Here is a 9,009-nt window from a genome sequence, read left to right as displayed (position 1 = left end):
AAACTTCTTCAAGCATTAATCTACGGTCAACTATCTACATCTCGTTAATTTTTATTGTATTGTATTGGGGAATATTTTCGCTTCAGATGTCTTGAACAGTAGAAATTTTCTCATTAGTTATTTAAAATCTACCCGTAACACTGGTTCTGCCGTATTTCAATAATATTTATAGGTTTTTTAATTTTAGGTTGATTCTTGAATTTGAAAGTAGGAAAGTTCATACATAGTAACTGATGTCATAACTATATTTTTTAACCGCAGAAAATTTAAATTTTAATATTTAAGTGTTCGAAATGATGCTGTTAAGGATGTTTACGGATTAGATTGTATAACTATTTATTGTTTTAAAAATCATTGATTTTAATTTCTTTTATTCTTGTCAATTTACAGTATACAATACAATATTTGTCAAACAAAAAAATGTACTTGCCGTCTTCATTTTTAGAGATTAATCATTTTATTTTTTTTTTTATTATGAAAACATTCTTTTTTTGTTTCAATTTTGTTTCATTATTGGAATGCTTTTTTAAATCCCCGTGCTTCTTGATTTCATATTTCAATCGGTGAAGCTATCTATGAGACTGAGAGAGTTGAAAAACGGGTCAGGAGCTGTTACCATTTTTGGTATGTTGTTTCTTTACCCCTCTTCGGAAAGCTGTTCCTGTTTCTTTATGGTCCTACATATCAATTTTTTCCCCCCGACTGTGTAGTGTGTATAATATATTCAGATAAAAAAAAAATTGCTGATGGTGTTCGTTTTCGGTTCCATTCATTTTTATATGTTAATACATCTGTTATAGACTTCAAATTTTTGTTTATTATGTCTTTTAATATGTTAATACTTAAAATTATTATTATTATTTTTTTTTTATTGCAGGTAAGAAGACTATAAAATCACATGAAATAGCTGCAGAGATCTCTTATTAGCAGCCGTATGTATATATTAAAATTTTGCTATCTTCAGTTATCATTTATTACTGATGTCATTGTTGGTTTTTGAAAAGGAATAAATTATTGTATGATCTAACCTTGTTCTTATTTATCTATCTCTTGTAAAAAATATTTTTTATTCTAGTTTTGACCCTGAAATATGTCCGAAATAATCATTGACGCTGGGTAGGGTTTTCTTTATTAAAATATAAGGGAAAGATTTATTTATACCTAATTGCAATTTTTTTTTATAATCGCAGTGATTCTCAGATTTACCTCCTTTTTTTATTGATTTTATATCTTATTTACTTTTTATGGAGTGTTAAAAGTACCTATATCTGTAGACTATTAAATTTTATTGAGAATGAAATTTTTGTAACAATAATATATTATAATATATGTATATAATTCCCCAATATTACTTAAGGGAAAAATTTGTCGTTAACCTTAAAAAAGTATTCATGCCCTCCGACTCTTTCCGAATTTCTAATTCCAAATTGTTGATATCACATTTTTTAATACTGTTTAGAACAAATTTCTATTTATTAATTTCGAAATCAATTACTGTTCCTAAACAATTGTTTTGCTTAATCCGAAATCAAAGTAATTTAATGACGGCAGTGAGTGATTTTTTTTTTTATTTGACAATATTTTTTTTATATTTTCGTCGTGGTCTTAGTATATTTAATATCTAAAAGATTATTCAATTTTATTGTTATTTTTGTGATGGTAATTTGTAATTGTATTATATTCAAAATATTAGTTGTAAAAAAAGCAACTGTCATTAAGCCTTAAAATTATCAGAAAAATTGCGATTTTTTTTCGTTTAAAACGCTTTCTCAACTTTTAATTACGATTTGTAAATATACAACCGTTAATATTGTTTATAACTGATATCGTTATTTATTAATTTAGAAACATTAATCCTTAAACTCAAAGAGATACTCGATAAGATTGCTCATGTTGCTATAAAAATAGCATTTCATAATGGTCATAATTCTAATAGTGTTTTTCTTTTTAGTTTATTTTTAAAATCTTATATGACCCTCATTTCCATTATACATTAATTCTAGTAAGGTTATCATCTATCGGCGTCTTATCTGCTATATCTTACGTAAATTTAATTGTGGAATCGTAAAGATAAAAAAAATTAAAATCGATTAAAAAAATTCTTTTGTAATTTTAATGGAATCATTGTTGCATTCATTATTATTAGTAATAATGGATGTTGGATAGTTTTTTTAAAAAAGTAATTGTACCTCATCTATGCTCTAGAATAGATGGAGAGAAACGTTTATCTAGAATTCATTTAATTTTATTTCTCTAAAAATTTATTTTTGATTTTTTAAATTAGTGTTCTTAAAGTACATTGCTAAATATCTTATAACGAGCCTGATTGTAACTTAAATTATTTAAAAATATAATTTCTCTTAATTTTTCAAAACTGATTTCCGGAATCAATTATTTGTTTACAATTTTATAATTAATTCAATTGTTCTCCGGTTAATTTTCCTAATCCCAACTTCGGCCTTGGAGGGCAGAATGCCAAAGAGAGATAATGGATGTGTGACTGGCGGGGAGAAAGTGATTATCAGTTAGGTACGTAATGGCTCCTGTGTCAAGGACTTGATTTAATATCCTTTTTGAAGACTTGTGTCCTTCGCTCACACATTAGTTGTGAATTTGCATATGCATTGCAAAGCAAATTTAGTAAATACTTTGTTAAAGTAAAGTGTAAATATAGTTTTAGGTATTCCAAAAAAAACCAAAAAAAAAAACCTGTTTGTCATGTACATTCATTCGTAAAGTAGACAAGATATCTTTTTTTAAAAATATAATTATCAACTTATTTTCATTGGTATAAACTGCATTTTCGGAAAAATATATACTTGTCAGTTGTTATCAATTTAGCGCATATATTTCGATGCCGTGATTTGTCGTTAGAAATTTTATTCTACGTGACTACTCTTCGTCGAAATAAAGACACATCTAGAAAGAAGTTGTTTCTCATGACTAAGCGAAAGTTTATGAACTTCGATGAAAGTTTTTACTAGACTTAGTCTACCTCTAACTCCCAACATTGCTCCTACTTTCTGCTGAACCGGGCGTGGCAATTTATAGTACAAGAGCCGGGTAGAAAAAAAGGTAGTTATTTCATCTCAATTTTTGATAACTTTAATGTGTACTATGTATAATTACTAGTCAAAATATATGAGTGGCAAGTATAGGTAAGGGAAATAAAATATGGCGGCTGTTTCAAAACGTTAAAAAAAAAAATTGATTTTTCATTCGGAGCTCTATATCTTTAAAATTACAAACAATGCTAGAAAACCTAAGAGGGCATTATTTAAAGCAGAGTAAATTTGCTGAAATATGAAAAGTTTGTTTATGAAAAACATTATTTCAGAAACCATAACACGTACAGATGTTTGTCAGCAATTAAAGTAAAGCTAGTTAAATTTACCATAACATAGTTTATAACCTTTATCTTTGAATGAGTAGTAGTTTTTATGATATTTGTCAAAATAAATTCACAAAACGTTAATTTCTAGCTGTTCGGATAAAGTGTCTGATTTTTGAAAAAAATATATGTCTAGAACCATGAGACGTACATATGTCTGCCAGCACTCAAAATAAAGGAAATTTAACTTACTATAAAGTAGTTTATGACACTTATCTTCGTAGGGGTATTAGTTTTTAAGATATTTGCATATAAATATAAATTTGGCACATAAAAATTTGACGGAACAACTATAAATCAACTTATTTTATCAAATATCATGTAAGCAACTACTCCTGCGAAGATTAACTTCTTTAACTACTTTATAGCCCATTAAACCAGCTTTAATTCGAGTGCTAATAGACATCTAAACGTCGAATGGTTTTTGAGATATAGATTTCTTAAAATAAATTCACTAACTATTGATCTTTTAGTACATTCTGTACAACATTTTTTATGAAATATTGCTTTTTAAAAAGCTATATCTCGAGAACTATTTAACGGAAATAACCCAGGTCTCATATTTTAGCAAATCTACTCTTACTTAGATGACGTTCTTTTAGGTTTTCTTGTGTTGTTGGTAGTTTTAAAGATATAATAGAGTTCCGAATGAAAAATTAATTTTTTTTATTGTTTTGAAACATCCGCCATTTTTTTATTCTCCCTACCTATACTTGGCAGACTCATCAATTTTGACTAGTTATTATACATAGTTTTCATTAAAGTAATAAAAAATTGGGGATAACTGCCTTTTTTCTCCTCTTGGGCTCTTGTACTTTTAATAAATGTAAGTGTAACCAGGAAAATACGTACTGGTATGTGTGAGCGAAAGTAGTGAATGGCTAAATTTTACTATAAGGGAATAACCCATTTAAAGCTACAAATATATATATTATTACGTAAAATATTCAGACATAAAATGATGAGATAAAAAGAGTATTTAGAAGGCTGCACCCGGTAAATATAATTCAAGTTATAGCATTGCTGCGAATAAGATGGGGGTGTAAGGTTGTAGGGCTTAGTAACGAGGGGATCCCTAAAATATTAGTTAACACTGACCTGACGAGTAAACGTCTGAAGGATAGATCGAAGCAATCCTCTATGGATGAGAGGTTTGTATCAAATCTGATCTGGTATGTTTGGACGGATGTATGTACTGAGTGATTAGTGGTATTGGGATCCCAACGTTAAATTAAATAAGTCTTTGCTTTCCTCCAGACGTAGGAGCTATTAAAATAAAATCCGGAAAAAAGGGTTTAAAAAAATAACTTTGCTCTCAGGTACCGTTCTGAGTACAACGTGCTTCGTCCCGTAACAATGACTTGTCTGAAGCCACTAATTTCTTGTTCGTCTATGACTGTGTTCTTTCTGCTTCCTTATTTACTTTAACCTGGTGCTTCTTTCCGATTACCTTTATTGTTCTTGTTTAGTTATCTATCATGAAATAGAGCATAGGTTAAGAGTGGTGTTCTCTACTACTAAAAATTATATATATATTTTTTTTTAATGTATACTTACATAATATTTGAACGATTTGTTGCTTATATTTCTATATTAATACTATAGTATTTATATATGTATATATAGTTGACCGTAAAAATTGATATATATGAAGATGGTCAGGGTTGCAGTCAAAAGAGAAACAAAAATAGTTTACAACTATTTATTTTCCGACGTTTCGCCCCACTTTGCAGGGCGGTTAAAAAGATACAAAGATAAGATACAATGATAAGAATAAAAATAGAAAGATAAGATACAATGAAAAGAATAAAAATACAAAGATAAGAATAAAAATACAATGATAAGAATAAATAAGTAACAATGGCAAGAGTAAAACTTTTTTTATAAAAATACGTAAAATAATTCAACTGGATTTAGTGAATGAAACAATTCTTCCTTATTAAAATACTATAATTTATTTCATATCATCAGCAACAACAACGTTTCGGGAGAGTTCCCTCATCTTCAGGCTGCTAAAAAACCAAATTCAACAAAACCATAAACATGCACTTACAACAACCCTAATATATCATATATACTAAGAACTATTTATAAACTATTTACTTGATAACAAAAACCTATATATAACATATATTTTTCTCCTTTATTGTCATTCTTGCTAATATATAATAATATTAATGTCATTTAATGAATAAAAACTTGTTACTAGTCATAGATTTTAGGAGAATAATTACCTTCCTGAAGGTTATCTTCCATTATGATAACAACCATATAGACTATAAAATAATTTTCTCCTACCTCCATTACCACAAAGATGAACTAATATAAATATAAAGTATATAGTTGTAAACTATTTTTGTTTCTCTATTGACCGCAACCCTGACCATCTTATATATAGTATTTATGCAGCGTTTTATTCGTTGTAAAAATATGGTGTTAACTGATGTTTCACCTGCATAAATTTTTATTATCTCATTCTCTGCTGTTTTTCTTTTTCATTGCTTTGTATGATCCTTCTTCAATTATTCTCTTTTCCAGTGAACTCTTTATTACTTCTTAATGTATCAAAATTTTACATAAAGTCAAAGATAAAATAAAAAAAGAAGTTCCAATTTTTCAAGCAACTTAAATAAGTGCAGTTAAATTGAAATTTAACAATGAATAAATGACTAATTCCTTATGCGTCTAAGCCGAAAAATTTATTTATTATTACCGTAAAAGTTTAGAATTTTTAAGCGACACAATTTGAGTACGGTAAAGGTTGAGCGTGAGGATTAAGATCCTTTTAAATTTACAGCCAGTCATGAATATAGAGGGGATGTCTCACAGTTAGATGACGTCATTCATTATAAAACTCCTGTAGCAGCTTAGTTAGGTGGATGTTGGTTGAGTAACTTGATATCTTGAGTAGATTAAATTCTCTGGATCTAATCGAACCTTCTCGGCTTATCGTGTACATGAAATTAATTACCTTTTAGATTACCTTTAATTGTTTTATTATTTTTATCATCTTAAGAATTTTTGGGGAATAGGTTCAGTAGACTTTATACACTATACTAATTTATCACCTAATTAAGTAATTTTTTTTTAGGGAGAACTCAAGTTTACTTGCCTTTCTAAAATTAATTCCTTATTCTTTCATGTTTCTCATTATTGTTTAATAATCTGTAACTATCAATATCAATCCATAATCAGTAACTGCTAATAAATCGGTAATTATCAATTCTAAATGCTTAATCTATATGGTCAGTAATATCTTGTTATATTCCTATTCGATTTTAAGATATGTTATCTTTATTATACATACTACATCCGGCAAAATAAACAAAAAGAAATCTGCACCTAGTATATATAATTAATTATTTGTATTCCAAGGCCTAAGAATGGATTTTTTTTAAAATGAATTTAAATTGTCGTTGGTGAATAAAATTTATGAAATAAAAGAAAATTATTGAGAATAAAATTCCACTGCTTCTGGTAGACTAAACAAACATTTACTGTTGCTGTTTATTACAGCAAACTATTTAACTAAAACTGATACGGATTGATAAGGACAATTGTTTTTAACTACTAACGAGACATTTAACAATTTAAAGGCACTAAAAATGTTATTTAATAGTTTAACTTGCAGAAACTCAAATGTGAAATCCAAGATCGCATAAAATAATCGTAAAGCAGGATATTGCTTAAAGCATTTTTGTCATTTTATTTTAAGTTACTTAATTTGTTTTCTTTTTTTTTCTCGCTAGTTATTTTTTAAAAAGAAGTTATTATATTAGAGTACTGAACAGTTATGCGCCTGGGACCGAATATTCCTCAAGAAATAATTATGGCGTGAGGTGAGGGGGGGAGCTTCTAAAATGATTGACTTACCATATTTCTTATTAATGATGATATGTTGCTATTACTTAAAGATGCAGATTCCATTGAATTAAATACTTTTATTTGGGTCTCGAATTTAATGCGGGAAAAACTAAACGTAAGGTAAAAATGGTGTTGATCTCACAAGGAAACGTGGAGGGATTAGGTTATATGAGGTATACAATGCTTGCTATTTTACACTAGCAAAATTGATTTTAGCATTTAATATTCAGAAAATTGAAGATTTCAAATTTACGAAGATACTAACCTTCTGAAATGCGAAACGTATCAGCTTAGCTTGAAGGAAAAATGAATTTTCAGGATCTTCCGAATACATAGATTATGTGGCCCGAAAGACGAGTCCACTATTAATTTAGGTGAGTCCATTATGCATGATTGCGCAGGTTTTGCAAAGCTTATTTAATTGAATTATTACGTTGAGGTAGTTGAAATAACCAAATAAAGTTATGAACTTTAGTAACTAACATTTCAATATTCGATTTATTTTTTATTAATATACTTGTTTGAGAGTGGTTTAGTTTCTTTAAAAACAATTTTGATCCTTTTTCTCAACTTTATTCTTTTTAAACTTCCAACGTTTCGACCACTTAGGTCATTTTCAAGGATTCCTTTACTTTGTTTTCATTTTTTCTTTTAAAATTCTTTAAATGCCGGCTAATTGCCTTTGTCCCATAAATTCTTCTATAAATTTCCTTCCCAAATTTAAAACTTTTACTAACCACTTTTCTTACTATTATTTTCATTTGCAAACTTTAAACAGTTGGACAACAAACAAAGTAAAGGAATCCTTGAAAATGACCTAAGTGGTCGAAACGTTGGAAGTTTAAAAAGAATAAAGTTGAGAAAAAGGATCAAAATTGTTTTTAAAGAAATTTCATTATTTATTATTTATTGATATAATACCAGATCGGCCTGGTGGGCCTTGCATATAGATTAATGCGAGGGGTACAATTTTTTTTTAACAATTGATTATGGGGGAGGGTAATACTCTATTACAAGATACACCCCCCCCCCTATATATACAATGTTATAAATAAAAATAAAAAAATAATTTTTAATAAAAGTAAAGTTAATAACAAAAACAATAACATTTATGGATTTAACAAAATAAATAATTGACTTATAATGGAAATAGAGAAAAAAAAAGAAAGTGAAAGTAACTAACAAATACAATTTTTCCAGTTGGGCTTGTAACCGTTGGGTAAAGTCTTTAGGGTATATCGAAACTTAGGTAGGAAGATTTTTACTAAAGGCTGGCCTAAAGTAAGGTATTTACGGAGTTTATTGATCTAGAGGTTAGTGGTATCATCACCGAACGGGTTGTTAATAACGGAAGGAGTTACGGCCTCGGTCTTAGCAACTTCGGAACTGCAGCGGCGCCGATTCGAATCTGGCCTGACGAGGCGGGGGTTGTTAACTTTTATAAAATTCCCATGGGGTAATAATAATTTTTTTTATATATGAGGCAATGCACAGGGAAGGTAATGAATGTCTTCCTGTGCATATTGACTGACCTTTCGGGAACATTCCTTATATCATCATATTCTTACTAAAATATTTAAGCTTCATAGCAATAGTCAATATTAAGAAACATACATAAATAAAATTGGGAGTGAAAAGAAAAAGTGTGTATATTTCAACTCGATAACGGTAAGTGACATTAATTGATGTGGCAAAGATGTAATTAATTAATTAGTTATATATATTCGTCCATATCTGTTTTCTTGATATTTCTT

At 28.5% G+C, this 9,009-nt stretch overlaps 1 protein-coding gene across 4 annotated transcripts in view; it reads left to right on the top strand.

The window, feature by feature from the left end:
- beta-Spec (spectrin beta chain) overlaps positions 1-9,009 on the top strand; it is a gene marked incomplete in the record, with an annotated part of 132,761 nt that overhangs the window by 53,438 nt on the left and 70,314 nt on the right. Inside the window, 1 exon segment of one of the 4 annotated variants that reach the window (XM_024358773.2) lies at positions 878-932. 4 annotated transcript variants of the gene reach the window in all.

Source organism: Halyomorpha halys, unplaced genomic scaffold (genome assembly GCF_000696795.3).
Source record: "Halyomorpha halys isolate HHAL.00 unplaced genomic scaffold, Hhal_1.1 Scaffold374.1, whole genome shotgun sequence".
Lineage (NCBI taxonomy): Eukaryota > Metazoa > Arthropoda > Insecta > Hemiptera > Pentatomidae > Halyomorpha > Halyomorpha halys.
This window is presented reverse-complemented; position numbering and strand designations above follow the sequence as displayed.